This window comes from Malus sylvestris, assembly GCF_916048215.2.
Source record: "Malus sylvestris chromosome 14 unlocalized genomic scaffold, drMalSylv7.2 SUPER_14_unloc_1, whole genome shotgun sequence".
Classification (NCBI taxonomy): Eukaryota; Viridiplantae; Streptophyta; class Magnoliopsida; order Rosales; family Rosaceae; genus Malus; species Malus sylvestris.
Window position 1 is genome coordinate 87,628 of NW_025920905.1, and position 19,358 is coordinate 106,985.

At 38.9% G+C, this 19,358-nt stretch overlaps 3 long non-coding RNA genes across 3 annotated transcripts; 1 reads left to right on the forward strand and 2 right to left on the reverse strand.

Moving 5' to 3' along the window:
* Positions 1–1,816: 1,816 nt before the first annotated feature.
* LOC126613629 (uncharacterized) lies at positions 1,817–4,658 on the reverse strand. Its single transcript, XR_007620146.1, has 3 exons — positions 4,506–4,658; positions 4,318–4,419; positions 1,817–2,178 (listed from the first exon to the last, which is right to left on the reverse strand). It is a non-coding gene; the product is annotated as an uncharacterized LOC126613629 (long non-coding RNA).
* A 5,015-nt stretch (positions 4,659–9,673) lies between these two features.
* LOC126613633 (uncharacterized) lies at positions 9,674–10,837 on the reverse strand. The gene is made up of 3 exons (XR_007620150.1): positions 10,117–10,837; positions 9,926–9,985; positions 9,674–9,829 (listed from the first exon to the last, which is right to left on the reverse strand). It is a non-coding gene; the product is annotated as an uncharacterized LOC126613633 (long non-coding RNA).
* An 878-nt stretch (positions 10,838–11,715) lies between these two features.
* Positions 11,716–12,513, forward strand: LOC126613632 (uncharacterized). The gene is made up of 3 exons (XR_007620149.1): positions 11,716–11,982; positions 12,074–12,200; positions 12,455–12,513. It is a non-coding gene; the product is annotated as an uncharacterized LOC126613632 (long non-coding RNA).
* The last annotated feature ends 6,845 nt before the right edge of the window (positions 12,514–19,358 follow it).

Below are 19,358 nucleotides of genomic sequence, written 5' to 3' on the forward strand. Positions count from 1 at the left end.
GTTCTTCTTTGTTTGTCTTTTTATTGTTTGAACTGAAATTATGAGTGATTTGGAGTAATAATCATAGGGTAATCAAATTTACTTGTACAACTTCTCTCTCTTTGCACTCCAGTCCATTTACTTTCATATCTCTGCTGAGTAAAAATTGAGGGGGAGAGAGAGAGTTAAACATTTTAAATTTTATTTTTTGTTGCTTGACTTTGTAAAAGACTGAAACTTTCACTGCATTCTCTTAGAAAACTAAACATACTATTGGATTTGATGGTTGTTTGTGATTTGGGTTTTACTGCTTTGTTTGCCCTTTATTAATAATCATGTAATGTTTGAGTGATCTATTTTGCTCAAAAGTTTTAGGACTTTCCTTGATATTTTTTAAGAAACCAAACAAGGATTAACCCTATGTATACTTTGTTTGTTTGCTTGATGTGAAAAAAAATATCCAAAACAAATAATTAAATAAATAATACTGAGAAAAAGAGAATTTAAAATATCATTACTTTTTAAACCCAATTTCTCAAGAACCAAACAAAGATTAACCCTGTGTATACTTTGTTTTTTTTTTAAAACCCAACCATGATGTGAAAAAAACCGAAACTGTACCCGAAAAAACCAAACCGAAAAAAAACCGAACCGAAAAAAAAAAAAACTGAACCAAAATTTCGGTTCGGTTTCGGTTTTGGCAAAAAACCGAACCCACCCCTAACAACACATATAAAAAAAATTATTTGCCCAAAAAAAAAAAGATTACATGGACAAAACAATTATTAAAAATTGAGATATTTGTCCCCTTTTTCTCTCCTGACTTCCCCTGCTTCCCTGCATTCTTGCCATGTCGCCTGTTGCAGGGAGAAGGTGAGAATTGGTTGTGCCACGTGTTGGTGATCATGTTGTTTACTTTTTGGGGTTTATATTGGTGGAGGCACATTCTCTGCCTTCTTAATTTCGGTGTCCTCCTGTTTTGTGTGGTCACGGTTAAATCATTTCAACATTTTATATTATTTTTTAATAGAGATAATAAGACAAAAAAGAATAGTAATATATAATGTTGATCTGACTTAACCGTGACCACACAAACAGGAGGGCACGGGAGAGCACTGAAATTGGGAGGGTAGAAAATCTGCCTCCTATATTGGTTCATTTTAGTACCGTTTGGTACGCAGACGGGACGAAAGGGAACAAGACGGGATGAGACGGGACGGAACAGTGGTTCCATGTTATATTTGGTATGTACAGGACAGAACGGGAAAGTTGTTCCGTTGTGGGTTTGGTAAGCGCAAGACGGAACGGAACCAAAAGAATAAAATGACTAACTTACCCCTGTTTCGTCTGTTGTTTGGTACAATATTTAGGCTTGGGATGGGACGGAACAATTTCATTATTTTTTCACCTTCTTGCTGCTGCTTATCTATGATATATTTTGTACACTATACTTGGATGTGTTCATATTTCATACCGTGTATAACAGAAAACAAGACATGTATTTGTACTTTATGTTGCTCATATAATTAATTTAGTGGGATAATACGTCAATTAATTTTATGTGATTTACAAAAATAATATGGTGAGAGCATGCCATTGGCTTGGCACTTTGGAACATGGCAGTGTAGCCACAATATGTATATGTGATGAATTACATATGAAAAGGTTGGTGTGGTAGAACAACTGTTGATGCAATGGCTATGTTGGAATCTTTGACACAATCTGCTTTCATCTCTTCATCATCACATTGAAATGCAAATTGTGTCAAACAATATGTATATTATAAGTTGAGATGTGAGTCAATTGGATGTCTATGGCAATGGTTGTCATGCAAGGATGAAAAATATAGAAGTTTAATGATATTATCTTGCTAAAGCAATAAACATGAAATATCCAGAGCTTAAACATGAAATCCCAAATTAAACATTCATCTTGACTTAAAGAAAAAAGAAAAGAAAGATAATGTCTTACTAAACCCCAGAAGTTGATATAGTTCATATCATACTAAACCCCCTAATGCTCAGATGTCATCCATAAATATTTTAATGAAATCTGTCTTGTGAGAGTCATCCAGGGTACACCAAATACTCAACATATCAGTATTTTTCACTAACTTTATTGAAATTTTCAGCACTTATCATATGGGAGACCCATGGCCTGAACTCGATACAAAGAATTTAGTCTCATATTCATCTATACCTTCACATGAAAAAAAAACACATGAATGAATGGAGCATCAACATACGTGGGATTCAATTACAAGCATATGATTAAATGTTAAAACAAAGTGGAGCTTCATATCCTAATTGCAATTCTTAAAGTGGAGCATCAACTTTGTCATGCACTGAAAATCTGAGTGATACCATATGAGGATTCGAGTAATGCTATATGACCCAAATGCAGTTCAGTCTACATTATTAAAAGATGGCAGTCCGAACAACAAGAATGTACCAGCTTTAACAATGACTTCTAAGTTTTGCATATGCTGAAGTTAAGAATATTCAAGCATCAAATATGGCAGTCTGAACTCAATACACTATAAGACCTTACATAAATAGGTGACTACATTATTAAAACATACCAGCAGTACTGCAATAAATAGTGAGCCATACTATTAACGATCATTTATGACACGCCCCGATCCCGATGTCCTGTAGACATCGAGATGGTCACGTGTTGGCCGACACCCGAGGGGTGACGTAAGCCATTCGATTAAAGTAAAAACCCATAAAATGCTCACAAGCATGAATAATATAGCTCAAACCATAGCAATTAAACGTAAAGCAGCAGAAACATAATTACATTAAAATAATATTCAACTGCCAACATAAAACAAAACAAGATACAACAAACCCTGTCCAGAGCATACGTCTAATATAGATTACAAAAGAAAGAATATAAATTGAATAACAAAAGGAGTGGATCCTACAGTGAGAGGACTCAAAGATGCCAATGCAGAAGTGTCTTAACGCCGGGATTGTATGCCTCGAATCTAAGCCCTAAAGGGGGCGCAAAACAAAGGTGAGTGGACCAATTTGATATACATATAAGAAACAATTATCAACATACTATCCCGCAGGTTTTATGAAAACTCATATATATCATGATAAACATAGGTTTATCGAAACCTAGAATGTCGTGCAATATTTCAATTCATAACTCGCCATGCAATGTCTCAATTCATAACTCGTCGTACAATATCTCAATTCATGATTTGCATATAATAATCACTAGTGTCAAATGTTCACTTATATCCCTCCTGGCCCTATGCCATCTCCCCGTCCCTGAGCATACAGTCAGAGGAAAATATCGCTTCAGGCCCTATGCCAGCTCCCTGTCCATGTGCTAAATAGCCAGAGGAAACACACTCCAGGCCCTATGCCAACTCCTCCGTCGCTTGGGATGGACCGGAATCTATCTCTCATCCCGTAGCGGAAATTGGGACCACTAGGTAATATAGAACCATTGCACATACATCTCATAAACATTCTCATAAACTCATGCTTCTCATGTATGCATTTCTACTAATAAAACATGCATTTTTAGAAAGGGGTCACTCACAGTACTTCGCCGTCGAAAGCCGCGCTGCTAGCGAAGAAACAGTGCCACAATATATGCACTTAAGCACATAAAGGGTTCAGCACAGTCAAACTCTATTCAGATGATTTAATTTAGGAAAACAGACTTAAAAAAACGGATCTAAGACGTCGAAATTAGCCTACGAGGGGTCCTGAACGAAATCCAAAAAGTCAACTCAGAAAAGTCAAACGATCAACGGGTCAAAGTCAACGGGTCGGGTCAACCGAGTTTTGGATTGGATTTGGATCTGGGTATAGGGTTTGGGTTTTTGGGTCACGGGCCAGAGGCCCTAATTGAAGGAACCCAAAAGGGTTCCCTGGGTTTGGGTTACACGGGCCAAAGGCCCTGGTCTTCTCGGCCCAAGGCTTTAAGCCTAGGGTTTGGGTTTTAGCTGCCAAGGCCCTAAGGGCTTTTGGGTTTCGAATTGAACGGGCCGAAGGCCCCAACTAAAATAAAAAAATGTAACGAGCTAGGGAACTGGGTCTGCTAGCAATGGGCCTAATGCCCAAAATAAAATGGCCCAAAGGCCTTGTGAATTAACAAGCAAAATAATTAAAATATAAATAAAAGAAAATGGGCTGGGTTTGCAACGGGCCTAAGGCCTGAGGGGGTTTGGGTCGGTCCGAAGGCCTGGGTGCGCCGGGGGAAAAACCAGAGGAACACCGAAGCTGCTACAGCTCTGGCTGACTACAAACGGAGGTCTAGTGCTCCAATCTAGCTACCAAAATGGAGTACAAGAAGAGGGGAGTACTTTGGTACCTTCAAATCGAATTGAATTGACCGGATTTGCTCAGAAAAGTCCACGGCGCTCACAGGTTCGTCGGAGAAATGGGTGTGCTCACCCCGTGTGTCGATCTCGACCTAAACCTCAGAAAAATCATGAAAGTCACTTCCAATTTCTCAATCAAACACAATTTAACCCTGAGTGAGAACGATCGGAGGCTTACCTAGCCGGAAAAAAAGAAGATTCGCCGGAGGTTTCCTGTGTTGTTTTTCCTTCGTGCGCGCGTGCGTGTTCACGGGAGGGATGCGAGGGATACGGGAGAGAGATGAGAGATTTAGTTTCGAGAAAGACTGAGGGAATACAGAGAGAAAGAGAGATGATAGGGATAGGTGATGTGGGAAATGGAGGACATAATCAGGGTGGGCCCCTTGGGCTTACCATTTAAGGCCCAAAACAATATTTTATAAAAAGAAGGAGGGTGGGCTGTAACAATTTAGCTTATTATCCCCCACTCAAGACAGGGCCAGGCCATTATTATCAACAGTTTGAGGTTAAATACAAAAATCCTACGTATTCGTCCGATCAATCTGTGGGAGAAGAAATTTCAAGATAGGAAGATAATATCTTTCCTTGCTATAAAAAAACTTCATTTATTTCTAAAAGCCAGTGGTAGAATAACTATCAACTTGGGGCCACATCACACATACACGGTACAACATTGGTCTCTCTTTAACCTTTGTTATAAAAACGCATCTAAGGTCATTAAAACAATTCAAACATGCTCCTTCCACTAACTGAACAACCAAAGAATGTTGTTCTTCACTAGACATACTGATCAACTATAACAAAACTCACGATGATAAGTAATAGGTACGGTGAATACAATCAAATAAAATATGTTGCAAGATGTAGAACTTTGCAGAAATATTAATGTAAAGAAAGAACAAAAAATATTCGAGGCAAACAAGTTACTCGTCCCTAAGAAAAACCCTCAAATTACTTGATTCTTCCAACATAGAATCCAATCCAACAGAGGAAAATCCTAAACATGTAACCCAATCCAATCCAACAGAACCCAAAGACATCAGATTTATAGATTTTTGCACATAAAAAATGAAACTTGAACACTAGAAAACCAGATAGAGAGATACCTTTGAATGTAGTACTGCTCAATAGGAGGAGTGGAATGAGATAAACAGAGGCGGATCTTTGGTTTCAGATGCAGTATTGGGTAGATCGAAGCACTACAAAATACAAAGAAATAAAAAAAAAAGCAAATCAGAAAAGAATACAAAGAAATCGAAGCACTAAAAAATACAAAGAAATTCAGCAGAATTAGGAACTGGGTGTTAATGAAATCGAAGCAAGCAAATCAGAAAAGAATAATAATGCCACTTCAAGCAACAGCAAACACCAAACCAAGAGAGAAAGTACTACAAAATACAAAGAAAGAGAGATCGAGAGACTACACAATCACTATCAGATTGAACCTGGAACGGAGATGCAGAGCTGAAAGTTCACAGAGAAGCTACATGGAAAAGGATGAGGAGGAAGGTTGCGAAGGGGAGATGCAGGAGGATGAATAAGTTCACAGCGACAGAGAGAAGAGAAATGATAGTTAGGGTTTGTCGTATGATATAGATGGTGTAAATATTGAAAAAGCTAAGGGGTATTTTTGCCTTAAAATTTTATGATTTTTGTGTTCCACGGGATGGAACAACCCGTTCCCGGGGGAGAGGGGAGGTGGCACCAAAATTTAACCCATTTTCGTTCCGTGGGACAGCGTGTTCCACATAATTTAGGGCACTAAACATGGGACGGAACACGTCCACCCCACTCCGTTCTGTCCTATCCAACGTACCAAACGCACCATTTCCGTTTCAGCTTAGTTCCCTTTTTGTTTGCACATTTATGCATTGAAAAGTCAATTATGCCCTTTGCTGGGTGCTATCTTCCTTATTTCAGTTCCTCAGAGTTTAAGCGGCTGTTTCTCAACCCACGTGTCGGTCATTGTGAGGTTTGGTCTTCCATCTATATCCACCCTGCTTTGTGAAGCTGCTGGAAATGTCTTCCATTTTGAGCGTTTTCTTAATTTTTTTCGTACTTTGTGTGCGGATGTTTGATCTGATTTCATTTTTTTGTTTCAAGAAACGTTGGCCTTCGAATTTTAAAGGTTTATTGTACAAGCTTGCAAGCCCTTTCTGGGTGAGGTATATAATTTTTGTTTTTGTTCTTAAATCTTTTTCCAATAGAATTTTAATTGTTTTTTTGGTCCTGTTTTGTTTTTGGTGTGATGATTAATTATTGGGCGGTGAAGCATCAACACGTACACAAAATGGGTGTAGTGGAGATGATGATGCTTCGTTGGATGTGTGGGCATACGAGAAAGGATACGATTAGGAATGATGATATCCGGGGTAAAGTAGGAGTAGCCGAAATTGAAGGAAAGATGAGAGAAAATCGGTTACGATGGTTTGGACATGTGCAAAGAAGGCCTACTGACGCTCCGATTAGAAGATGCGACTATGGGACAGAGGTTCAGGGCCGAAGGGGTAGAGGAAGACCTAGGAAAACTTTGGAAGAGACCCTAAGAAAAGACTTAGAGTACTTGGATCTAACGGAGGACATGACACAGGACAGAACACAATGGCGTTCTAAGATTCATATAGCCGATCCCACTCAGTGACTTGGATTTTCCAAGTCTCCAACCGAGAAGTTTTCCTCACTCGGGAAATTAAGGGAACACTACCTCAACCTACATGCTCCACTCACAAAGCTTCAACATACAAACTTCAACAAAAGAAAATTCAAAGAACTTAGCGAAGAAGGCTTTGGTGTATTTAGCACAATACGTTGAAATGAAGGAAAACTTATTTATTGATATCCCTGATAAGTTACAAATATGTACATATACATGAGTCAAAATAAACAAACAAGAGGGAGCCTTCACAAAGGTTGTTTAGGAGAAGTCTCAGCAGTCGGTAGAGCCCCAGAAAGAGAAGGCACCGGACGGGGATCATTCGGAGCCTCAGTACTGGACAGAACCCTAGAAGGAGGAGGCATCAGAGGTTGATCATTTAGAGCTTCATTACGCGGTACAACCCCAGAAGACGAAGGCAATAAATGCCTTTGGAACAAACCCACAAATCTCTGATGATCAAGTAAAACCTGACCATCAGATTCCTTCATCTGGTCAAGCTTTCTCTTCATGTTTGTAGCATAGTCATGTGCGAGCCGGTGCAACTGTTTATTCTCATGCTTGAGCCCTCTAATCTCCTGTTTGAGACTCATCACTTCAGCCGCCAATGATTCAACTTGGCGGGTTCGAGCAAATAGGCGTTGGGCCATATTAGACACAGAACCTGCACACTGAACACTGAGAGCCAGAGAATCCTTAACAGCCAACTCATCAGACCGTTTGGAAAGTAGTCTGTTATCTTTGGGAGTGAGAAGGTTCCTGGCCACTACCGCAGCGGTCATATCATTCTTCATCACGGAATCCCTAACGGTAAGAGAACCAATAGGGGAGACGAATGATGGGCGCCATATGTTGTCTGGAGAAAGTGGGGCTGTCTCTTCAACAAGGTTCAAGTCAAAACGAAGGTCGGAGGGGCCAGACATTTTCAAAGGTGTTGAAGAGAGAAGAGGTCGGACAAATCAAGATCTTAGAAGTGCAAGAATGAAGCTTCTACTGGTGGAGATTCAAGTGTGCTTTGGAACTTAATGCCAGCCCCTATAAAAATCCGCACTCGACGAAGCTTCAGAAATCGAAGAGGCGTCTGCTCAGAAATCGAAGAGGCGTTTGCTTTCTCAAAAGCTGGGCTGCTCAGAGACCACGAGGGTCGATCTCAGAAATCGAAGAGGCGTTTGCTTTCTCAAAAGCTGGGCTGCTCAAAGACCACGAAGGCCGATCTCAGAAATCGAAGAGGCTTGCTTTCTCAAAAGCTGGGCTGCTCAGAAACCACGAGGGCCGATTTCAGAAATCGAAGAGGCACATACTTTTCCAGCCTTGTCAGCACCTGCCACACGCACACTCATCTTTGCGGAAATTATGGGCATTCTGTCGAAGATTTCTGGTGAAGTAGAAAACACATGAATCGTACTGTTCAATCACCCACTTCCCACACGCAACAGTAGCTCATGGGTACCACAGATAACTTTGCCAAAGTTATCTGACAAAGTTGAGACACGTGAAGCTTGCAGCTCTCACTACATCGCTCTGACCAAGAAGGGTAAAAGAATAGCAAAGAAACAACACTAACAAAGTTTAGACACATAAATTTTGAAGGTCTAGCTACCATATTATTACCCATAAGGGTAAAGGAACAGTACCACTGCTGGATAATTGGAAGGTCCCGGTGTGTCAACCTCTGTACTTCGTGGCAAGGTAGACTAGCAAACATGCCCAACCTTTACTCACATTCGAGAAAACACTCCCAACAAGATTGCTTGCTCCAAAATCGAAGAGGCACCGCCTTCCGAATCTTGAGAGCCAGACTCCCAACATGATTACTTTCTAAAAAATCGAAGAGAGGGTAAATAAACAGTAACACTGCTGGATAATTGGAAAGTCCCTGTGTGTTAACCTATGTGCTTCGTGGCAAGGTAGACTAGCAAACATGCCCAACCTTTACTCACATTCGAGAAAACACTCACAACAAGATTGCTTGCTCCAAAATCGAAGAGGCACCGCCCTCCGAATCTCGAGAGCCAGACTCCCAACATGATTACTTTCTCAAAAATCGAAGAGAGGGTAAAGGAACAGTACCACTGCTGGATAATTGGAAAGTCCCTGTGTGTCAATCTCTGTGCTTCATGGCAATGTAGACTAGCAAACATGCCCAACCTTTACTCACATTCGAGAAAACACTCCCAACAAGATTGCTTGCTCCAAAATCGAAGAGGCACCGCCCTCCGAATCTCGAGAGCCAGACTCCCAACATGATTACTTTCTCAAAAAATCGAAGAGACACCGCTCTCCGAATCTCGAGAGCCAGACCCCCAACAGGATTGCTTTCTCAAAAATCGAAGAGGCATCGTTCCCCGAATCTCGAGAGCCAGATCCCTGACAGGATTGCTTGTTCGAAAACCGAAGAGGCACCACTTTCCCAACTTCAAGAGCTGGATCTCCTTGGATAAAGCTTGTCTGTAATCTTCACACGCAACATCAGCTTTCCAGATACCACAGACCACTTTTTCAAAGTGCTCCGACAAAGTTAAAACATGTGAAGCTGGCAGCTCCCACTACCGTGCTATGACCAAGCAGGGTAAAGGAATAGCATTATTACTTGATGTTAGTGAGACTCCTATATATGTCGACCTCCATCCCCAACGGACAGGCAGACCTGCAAAAATGCTCAACCCTTCCTCTTATATGAGAGGGCACTCCCAACGAAGCCTTTCGAAATATTCAGCTTTCTTTCCCCCCGATAATACCTCTGCAAACAAGCTATACTAGAGCAAGAATATCTCATATCATCAGGGTTAAAAGCAAGAGTATCCCATATCATGCTTTTTCCCTGTCTTTTCCTTTGGCCTTGTTCTTACCTGCAAGATAAGGAGAAAGAGAGCAATCAGTCAGCACTTGGAATCAAGCTTCCAACCAGGAACTGATTGCCTAGAACCCCTTACCTGAGTACTTACCTGGCATTGCTCTCGAGTACTCATCTTCAACATCTTATGCTTCCAGGGAAGATACCGCATCTGCCTAAGGAACAGATAGGCCAAGTGAGAAGGATACAAAGAAGCATGTGGAGACAAGCGTAACAGCACACGTGCCGATACATCCATTACTCTGTCAAAAGCAAAAGTATCCCATATCAGCAGGGTCGAACGTACTCTAGATTTGATGGACTTGTTTTGACCCTCAAATTCTTCAGTCGGCCTTATACTCTGGAGGAAACCAGAAAACCCTCAAGCCCAGTTCAAGAATAAGCCTGTGGAAAGTTACTTCTTCAAAAGCAAAAGTATCCCATATCATCTCTTCTCATTTTTCTTCTCTTTATCCTTCATGCTGCCTGCAAGATAGGGAGAATGTGAACAATCAGCCGGAGCTCTGATTGCTTACCTTGTCTGTCACCTCTTTCAGCAGATCCCCTAGCCCGGCGACTTGGGGGACTCCTACTACATGGTTTGTATCGTGCTTGACCAAGCCTGAAACTACAAGTAAGCTTCAAGTGAAATTGATACATTACCTTGTGCATCTCCACCAGTTAAAGATACCACCCCTGGATGGAGGAAGAGTACTTCCAGAGAAGATGTCACATCTACCTATGAGACAGATAAGGCAAGTCAAGACGATACCAGACTCCGGTACTTAGAAGTTTCGTGATTACGAGATCATTCTCCCACAATATTTCCTAATGTCATTTGTACTAAATCATTCACTTGTACTCACTAAAGGAGAGCTTGAACCTATGTACTTGTGTAAACCCTTCACAATTAATGAGAACTTCTCTATTCCGTGGACGTAGCCAATCTGGGTGAACCACGTACATCTTGTGTTTGCTTTCCTATCTCTATCCATTTATATACTTATCCACACTAATGACCGGAGCAATCTAGCGAAGATCACAAAAAGCGACCGTTTTCGCTACCTAGGTTCTATCTTGCAAGAGAACGGAGAATTAGATGGAGATCTCAACCATAGATTACAAACTGGATGGATGAAGTGTAAGAGTGCATCCGGCGTGTTGTGTGACCGTCGTAGGCCACTGAAGCTCAAGGGAAAATTTTATAGGACGACAATAAGGGCAGCGATGTTGTATGGCACAAAATATTGGGCGGTGAAGCATCAACACATACACAAAATGGGTGTAGCGGAGATGAGGATGCTTCGTGGGATGTGTGGGCACACGAGAAAGGATAAGATTGGGAATGAGGATATCCGAGGTAAAGTAGGAGTAGTCGAAATTGAAGGAAATATGAGAGAAAATCGGTTCCGGTGGTTTGGACATGTGCAAAGAAGGCCTACTGACGCTCCGGTTCGAAAATGTGACTACGGGACAGAGGTTCAGGGCCGAAGGGGTAGAGGAAGACCTAGGAAAACTTTGGAAGAGACCCTAAGAAAAGACTTGAGTACTTGGATCTAACGGAGAACATGACACAAAACTGAGCGCAATGGCGTTCTAGGATTCATATAGCCGACCCCACTTAGTGGGAAAAGGCTTTGTTGTTGTTGTTGTTGTTGTGTTTAGTTTGCGGATCTATTTTCTATAAAAAAAATTGGTGATAATTGATTTTGAGGTTGTGTTGTATATGGATTTTTGGTGTGGGTATATGATTTGGTTTTTTTATTTTGAGGAAGCAGTGGCCATCGTTTTTTACCGCTTTTATATATATTATTCCAGAAGCTTGAGGTATAAAATCTTGAAATTGCTCACCTTAAATAGACAGCGGCGTGCATATGTAGTTTATCATCGAATAATCAACCTCTCATCACTAAATTAACGTTTAAGTTTGTTTTTAATTTAGTTCACAAATGAATCAACCAAGTTTTCATGCCATATTGATACGAAATTATAAAGCAATGTCGATCATATTTTGTTTGTTTTTTTTCCTTCTTTTGAGATCTATTATTCATATATATCATAGATGATGAAGAATAAAAGAAATTAAATGTCGCTTTGGATGATAAGTTGATGTTGATGACAAGTACTATTGATGATACCCACTATTTCTCATCTGTTCTAATGCTGCAGGTATGTATATTATGTAACAAGTTCTCTATCAGTTTGTTAATATCCATAACCAATACAGGTTTTCAAACACTTACACAGGTTTGTATTTCAGTGAAAAAATTGTAGGAAAAATAAAAGGAGGTTGAGCCTATCTACATAGTGAGTCGAAAGAAAAATTAAACTCAACAACTAGAGAATGAGAATGGTTTGATGAAAAATAGGAAATGAACACATATAAGGTAATGTCACAAGGTGAGATTTCAGTATGAATTTTTCATTGTCATACTAATTAATGCTTTTAAACCAATCGGTATAGATTCTATTTTTAGTTTCTTTTGCTTGATCAATTTACATTCCTTTTTTAACCAAATGCAAGTTCCAATATTGCATTGATGACAAAATAAATTAATTGAGATTGAAGCTTTCTCTGATTGAGAAATCTCTTTTTGTTTAAATAGTGTTACAATTTTGTCTTTATTTTTTTTCCCAAGAGGTGGACTTAAAAAGGATAAAGTATGCAAGGGAATGGTAGGATCAACATATCAAAGGTAGACATCGATTTTTTCTCTCATGTTAAACTTATATTGTGATGTTTATTATTATTAAATTTTGAAAAAAAATAATTGCTTATCATAACCTTATCACAATACTAAATAACAGGGAGAGAGATGAAAAATAGAGAGGTATCTATTTGATTGTATGCTTACTTTGGAGATTTTGTGTAAGATCCCACATACTTATATGTATATTCCCATCTCTACCTAGCACGAGGCTTTTTGGGAGCTCACTGGCTTCGGGTTCCATCGGAACTCCGAAGTTAAGCGAGAAGGGGGCTAGAGCACTCCCATGATGGGTGACCCACTGGGAAGTTGTTCGTGAGTTCCCAGAAACAAAACCGTGAGGGCGTGGTTCCCGGCCAGGGCCCCCACCACAACCTGGGCCCGCTCTACCACCGTAGCACGATATTGTCCGCTTTGGGCCCCAACCATGCCTTCACGGTTTTGTTTCTGGGAACTCACGATCAACTTCCCAATGGATCACCCATCATGGGAGTGCTCTAGCCCCTTTCTCGCTTAACTTCGGAGTTCCTACGGAATCTGAAGCCAGTGAGCTCCTAAAAGGCCTCGTGCTAGGTAGGAATGAGAATATACATTTAAGGATCACTCACCTGGGCGATGTGGGATGTCACAATCCACCCCCTTTAGGGACCCGATGTCCTCGTCGGCACACTTCCGGCCAGGGATAGGCTCTGCTACCAATTGTCACATCCCGGCTCGGGCCCCCACCACAACCTGGGCCCGCTCCACCATCGTAGCACGATATTGTCCGCTTTGGGCCCCAACCACACCTTCACGGTTTTGTTTCTGGGAACTCACGAGCAACTTCCCAATGGGTCACCCATCATGTGAGTGCTCTAGCCCCCTTCTCGCTTAACTTCGAAGTTTCTACAGAACCCGAAGCCAGTGAGCTCCCAAAAGGCCTCGTGCTAGGTAGGGATGAGAATATACATTTAAGGATCACTCCTCTGGACGATGTGGGATGTCACGCAATTGACTAAGAATTTGTTAATCATTTTAACATGTATTATATAAGATATTTACTTTTTATGATACATTTCTAATTTTTGCAAATTACTTGATTTACTATTGTTATATGGTTTACAGATTTTTATGTTAAGTGTGTCACTATATTGTTGTAATAGTTAAATTGGATGTAATATGAAGTGTTGAGATAAAACTAGGCACAACTAATTATCTTTCACTTCTTGAGATACAGTCATTGTTTGATTTAGCCTATAACTGATAAATCTTTAATTATAATTGGTTTTTTTAGTTTACCTGGATCAGAACTGATAACCGTATAAAAGGGCAGTAAAAATTAAAGTCTGCCTGTTCTGATGACAACTGATAAATATACAGTTCTGCACTGTATACTGGTTGATGAAAAGGTGAGCAATCATTACTTAATGATCTTAAGTAATAACTACTTAGTATTGCTCATTGAAAATTTATTAATTGTTTCAATGCATATGATCTAACATTTCTGCTTTCTGTAATAAACACTATTTAGGATCTTTATTTTTTTGGTCAAAAACACTATTTGGGATCTGTTTGTCATCTTTAGACATTGCTTGATTTTGTATTGTCAAATGATATATATTTTCATAATCACTGTGTCTGTATAGTATATGGATTATATATATATATAATATTAAGTGTTCTATTCTTTGTATTAGATCTTTTTATACTTAAACAACTTTTTTTAAGTGTTAATTAAAATGATTAATTGATAGTTACTGTTTGCCTATGCATATTCTTGCGTAGTATTTACTATGCACATGCATATTCATGTTATACTATATGTAATGGTCACTGTTATTCACTTATTCACTTGATATTTAACAATATTTTTTTCTTGCATTTTTTCCCATGCTGAATTGTCAAGCGACAATCAATATAAACTTATATGAATTTTGTTTCTTCATTGTTAATTTACTGATGCTAGGGATAATTTAAGCTTCTACATTCTTAACATTTTTCATATTTGACTTGCAGGATTAGTGTCAATGTATACATTTTTGCAACTATTTGTTCTGTCTTTCTCCCTCACTCTGTATAATTTTAGTCAAATTGAACTACTCTTTAAAACTTGAGATTTAACTAAAGTGCTTAGAACTTAGTTAAATGAAAGTTTACTTCGGTTTGATGACATTTACATGATTATTAGGTTCACAATCATTGGATGCATTATCTTTTATATGTTTTAATCATAATGTCATAAAATTTTCGATCCCGCAACAACGCGCAGGTCACACTTCCCGCAGCAACGCACGGGTCATGCTTTCCAGTAGTAACTAAAGTCTGCTTAGTAGGCCTCCAAGAAATTGTGGTTTCACCAACAATACCCGTTTAGGATATTGCCATGCGGGGATCAAATAAGTACCCAGCATCAACATAACCAACAAAGGAAACTCGAGAACTGGGTGGAGGGGGTGAGAAAGGGACGGTTGCACTCGAATTTGAGTAGGGATATGACAAGTCCAAGTCTCACAGTACCATTAAGATAACATAGAATTTATGTAACACCTTTCAATGTTTGCGTGTTGGCACATGATTGAGATTTATAATGCAGGAGATGTTAGGTCTTCTACACTGAGATAAGTACAGCAAAGTACCAATTGCAATTAAGTATGGAACCTCGGGTTCTTAAACCTCTTCATCATCTATCTTTGGATGGTATAGGTCTCGTTGTGCATCAAGCGTACGGATGACCATGAGTGTACTCAAAGGTAATGCTTTATCATTAAAGCAATGTAACACCATCTTGGTGTAGTTTGACTAATGGACAAGAATGTTGGATTGTGAACTATCTTAGTACATATTTGTAGAAGTGTGGCGGGTGGCGTAAGCGTACATAATCATTTTAACATGCATGTTAGCGGAATGTTGGATTCCGTTTAATTTATGTATTGGTTATGTTCAGGTATAATAAAATTAAGAACACATGTATAAACTTCTGAGTTTTAGAATTCTAACCTTTAGATTTCATAGGCGGATGCATTCAATATTGTTAAGGCTCCAAAGTGTTACCCCTCTACCAGTATCTACACGAATATATCTCCAACTAGTGAAGCAAGAAGACGACAATCTGCTAGAACTTTATCCATTAGGTAGGTGTTGCAACAAGGGGATTTGGTATGGTGTTTTGTTTTTCAATTCTTTAAATTGGAAAACCTAATTCTTTTCTCTCTAATTTCTATTTCCGCTTTGTGAATTCTCACACTATGTTACATAGAGCCCTTAGGCTTAAAAAGAGAACAATTTCTAATTAAGCCAATAGGATTACAGATTAATTCTCTACCACAAATGTGTGTCGCACGCCTTGGGAAAATTTTTGAGAAACTTTGGGGTTCACTAGTCTGTATCACGTCACTCGCTCGTCTCAAGAAGAGATTCTTTCATGTCACAAATTTACCACACTACAATTTTGAATTTATTAGATGAATAATACAATTTGTTTAATAAATGACCAACTTTACAAATATTTTTGTGAAGTGATTTCACACATTTTTTTAGCTTTTTTACAGACCCATGTTTAATTTTGGATGTTGATTCCGTTTGATTTATTCATTCTGGTGGCCATAAATAAAGAGAGGTATGTGAGAAACTAAAAATGGTGCGTGAAAATCCATGACACTACTGAGCATGAATTTTAGTTAGATGAAAAAAGACCTTACGCCTGACACAAGTGGGAGGACGTGACATGAGTGCCTTTATTCAAGGATGATGAATGCTAAGGTGACTCTCAAAAGTAGGAATCTCTGTCACCTCATAGCTAGTTTAACGTCAATTCATTCATGTGCCAGCATTATAAGACTAATGTTAGGAAGACTACATTTGTAGACAAAATTTATAAACTAAATGACATGGAAGCAGATGAGTAGATTATTACTTAAGCGTTGATAAATGTGCTCATTTCATATTGGTGACACGCCATTTAGTTTGAAATTTTTTTCCACAAATTTAGTCTATCTAGCATTACCCGCATTATAAGGTATTGTGGTAAACATATGAGGTGACTGAGAGTTCATAGAGAGTCTCATTAGTATTTCTCTTCAAGAATTTAACCTCATTCTCCCCACTTAATAATTTCACCAAAAATGTTTTCTAAATGCTCGCTTATCAGGATTAAGCCTCTATTTGGTATTGTTTTTTTTCATCAAAAGTTGCTTCACTTTAAAGTTAAGCAATAAAAATGTGTTTGGTAAAAATAAATTATTTTGCTTATATTAAAAGTAATGCATGGCCTCCAGACAACAGCTTTTAAAAGCAGCATGCAGGTAAAACTGCTTTAATAAAAAGCTGAGTTGAGCCTTTAATGAATATTTTTACTTCTTGTAATACGCTCAATAATTTTTTCTTTTAAAAAATAACATTATTTATTCTTGTAGGCACATTTTATCATTGGAGAACAAAGTGACCACCACTATAAACCCTAACCTCTTACATTACCATTGCCATGATCACCACCATTGTTGCCATGACCACCACACTACAATTGCACCACGACCACCACTATAAACCCTAACCTCTTACACTACCATTGCCATGATCACCACCACTATTACCACCACCACACTACAATTGCGCCACGACCACCACAACCATACGCACCACCACTACCATTGCTATTGTTACCACCATGCCACTACCGCCACCACCACCACCATAAATACAACCGCTACCACTGCTACCACAACCACCACCATCGTTGTTATCACCACCCCTACCACCAATGTTGCCTCTGTAGCCCAACCACCACACCTCTTTATTGGCACCATGACCACGACCACGACCATCACCACAACCCTACCATCACAACCCCTTGCCCTTATCATTATTGTCATCGTCACCACCAACATTGTTATGTCTATTTTTGTCATTATATACAATTATAAAATATCAAACGCTTTTACACTATTTTTCATATTCACAACACTTTTAAAAATACAGTTCATCAAGCACTCAACTGCTTTATTTTGTAGCAAATTATTCTTAAAGCACATCAGAAGCAGTTTTTTAAAAAGCACATCAATCTCAAAATGGCCGTAATATTATGAGTTTTTTTAATTGAGGCAAATATATTATGTATTTGACCAAAACGATTTTAAATAATTTGTAATAAGATGAGGCGAAAAAAGAGCAGAAATGCAACACATGAAATAAAACCAAAGCAAAGAGATTTGAGGTTGATTTTCATTCCTTACAACATTTTTAAAACATTTCAATTTCATACCTTTACTTATCATTTTATTTCAATTTCATACATCCGTTAGAAAATATGTTAAGTAAACCGTTAAGTGATGACGTGGCAAATATAAGGTCCCCATTTGTGTTGATGTGGCTGCCACATTTGTGCCATGTAGCTAAAAACTGAATAATTTTTTTTAAAAATAATTATTTAAAAAAAGTTATAAAAAAAAAAAAACACAGATCCCCCTTCTTCCCCCGAATCCCCACCCATGCCCACCCTCCCAACCCCCAGCACCCACCCGGGCCACCCCTTCCTCCATCCCACATCACCAACAACCACTTACCTCCCCACTGCGCCTCCATCTCCGACGAGAGCCTTCCTGCCGAGCTCTTCCCCCAGTACACCAGTAAAACTCGTCGGCAAAGTAGCTCCGTGTCGGAGCTTGTCGAATCGACGTTTGTGGTTCATTTTTCTCCAAACTGACGTCATAGATGAGTTCAAAGGGAAAGAGACTTTAATGGCAAAGGGAAAGAAACTTTAATGGCGGTGTTGGTGGTCTGAAATTCGTCAGAGATGGTGGTGGTCTTTATCGACCCGATCGATCGAGGTTTTCTTCGAGTGAGGGAGAATGTCGAGAGAGAATGAGATAGTTGGGGAAGATAGTGGTGCGAGAGAAATAGTGTTCGGGGTGAGAGAAAGGGTGGGGGATGGGGAAAGGGGTGGGTGATGAAGGGTGGGAGGGGTGGGCACGGGTGGGGATTCCGGGGAAGAAGGGGATATGTTTTTTTTCTTTTCGTTTTTTGTTTTTAACCTTTCTTTATATAACTATTTTAATATTTTAAATATTTTATTAAGTTTTTTTTACATGTGGTACAAATGTGGCAGCCATGTCAGCACAAATGGGGACACCATATTTGCCACGTCATCACTTAATGGTTTACTTAACAGATTTTCTAACGGAGGTATGAAATTAAAATAAAATGATAAATAAATGTATGAAATTGAAATGTTTTAAAGATTTTGTAAGGAATTGAAATCGACCTTAAACTTGAGAAGGTAAAATGTAATTTACCCTATATTTTTTGTTGGTTTATCATTTTCACCAAGCTTCACCTCATCAATACTTAAAGAAATGTATTATGTTCTGATCCAGAAACCAAGCTCCGCCTCATCAATACTTGAATAATTTGATGCATCATGCATTACTTTTGTTTCCTTTTGAAGGCCCAAACAAGAAACAAAGCAACACAAGACAAAGACAATTACCGTTTAATGGGTGTTTTAGAAACTCAAAAGCTTCAATTTGTTTTGAGAATCCATTTGTTTGGAATAATGCTTGGGAGACTAAAAATTTTAAATTAAATGATGTGTCACCAATTTTAACTTCCTCTTTTACTGTTATACAAGCGAAAACGAGAGAGATTTAATATGAGTAAAGGGATACTTTACTTCTTGAGATACAAGTTTATTGTTATAATTTAGCAAGGTTTCTTCTAAGGATCTTGGCTTTCTTTATCTGTAAAAAAGTTGGGGTTTTGGTTGTTTAATTATTTTCTACCAGAATTGCAAGATAAAAAGGGATACAAAGGAGAAGTGACATATGTATATGTGTGTATATATATATATATATATATGTTTTTTTG